We start from the raw sequence: 2353 nt of genomic DNA, 5'->3' as shown, positions 1-2353 counted from the left end.
CGTTATATTGTAATACCATATTACGTTATACGTTGATAACGTAATACCATATACCGTTATACGTTATATCGTAATACCATATAACGTTATACGTTATATCGTAATACCATATAACGTTATATGTTATATCATAATACTATATAACGTTATACGTTATATCACAATACTATATAACGTTGTACGTTATATCGTAATACCACATGATGTTATACTATATATGATAACACTATATAATGTTATACGTTATATCATAATACTATATAACGTTATACGTTATATCATAATACTACATAACATTATACGTTATGACGTAATACCACATAACGTTACACGTCATATCGTAATATCATATAACGTTATACGTTATATCGTAATACCATAATACGTTATACGTTATATCGTAATACCATATAGCGTTAAACGTTATATCATAACACTATACAACGTTATACGTTATATCATAATACTATAAAACGTTATACGTTATATCACAATACTATATAACGTTGTACGTTATATCGTAATACCATATGATGTTATACTATATATCATAGTACTATATAACGTTATACGTTATATCGTAATACCATATAGCGTTAAACGTTATATCATAACACTATACAACGTTATACGTTATATCATAATACTATACAACGTTATACGTTATAACGTAATACCACATACCGTTATACGTCATATCGTAATATCATATAACGTTATATGTTATATCGTAATACCATATTACGTTATACGTTATATCGTTATATCATATATCGTTATACGTTATATCATAATACTATATAACGTTATACGTCATAACGTAAGACCACATACCGTTATACGTCATATCGTAATATCACATAACGTTATATGTTATATCGTAATACTACATTACGTTATGCGTTATATCATAATACTATATAACGTTATACGTTATAACGTAATACCACATATCGCTATACGCTATGTCGTAATACCATATAACGTTATACGTTATATCATAATACTATATAACGTTATACGTTATATCATAATACTATAAAACGTTATACGTTATAACGTAATACCACATATCGCTATACGTTATGTCGTAATACCATATAACGTTATACGTTATACGTTATATCGTAATAATATATAACGTTATACGTTATATCACAATACTATATAACGTTGTACGTTATATCGTAATACCATATGATGTTATACTATATATCATAATACTATATAACGTTATACGTTATAACGTAATACCATAAAACGTTATACGTTATAACGTAATACCATATAACGTTATACGTTATAACATAATACTATATAACGTCATACGTTATATTGTAATACCATATTACGTTATACGTTATATCGTAATACCATATTACGTTATACGTTATATCGTAATACCATATAGCGTTAAAAGTTATATCATAACACTATACAACGTTATACGTTATATCATAATACTATACAACGTTATACATTATGACGTAATAACACATACCGTTATACGTCATATCGTAATATCATTTAAGGTTATACGTCATATCGTAATATCATATAACGTTATACGTTATATCGTAATACCATAATACGTTATACGTTATATCGTAATACCATATATCGTTAAACGTTATATCATAACACTATACAACGTTATACGTTATATCATAATACTATACAACGTTATACATTATGACGTAATACCACATACCGTTATACGTCATATCACAATACTATATAACGTTGTACGTTATATAGTAATACCATATGATGTTATACTATATATGATAACACTATATAACGTTATACGTTATATCATAATACTATATAACGTTATACGTTATATCATAATACTACCTAACGTTATACGTTTTGACGTAATACCACATACCGTTACACGTCATATCGTAATATCATATAACGTTATACGTTATATCGTAATACCATATTACGTTATACGTTATATCGTAATACCATATAGCGTTAAAAGTTATATCATAACACTATACAAAGTTATACGTTATATCATAATACTATACAACGTTATACATTATGACGTAATAACACATACCGTTATACGTCATATCGTAATATCATTTAACGTTATACGTTATGTCGTAATGCCATATTACGTTATACGTTATATCGTAATACCATATAACGTTATACGTTATATCGTAATACCATATTACGTTATACGTTATATCGTAATACCATATAGCGTTAAAAGTTATATCATAACACTATACAACGTTATACGTTATATCATAATACTATACAACGTTATACATTATGACGTAATAACACATACCGTTATACGTCATATCGTAATATCATTTAACGTTATACGTTA

Source organism: Bombus pyrosoma, unplaced genomic scaffold, assembly GCF_014825855.1.
Source record: "Bombus pyrosoma isolate SC7728 unplaced genomic scaffold, ASM1482585v1 HiC_scaffold_4726, whole genome shotgun sequence".
Lineage (NCBI taxonomy): Eukaryota > Metazoa > Arthropoda > Insecta > Hymenoptera > Apidae > Bombus > Bombus pyrosoma.
The sequence above is the reverse complement of the archived record's forward strand: the minus strand, read 5'-3'. Positions refer to the sequence as shown.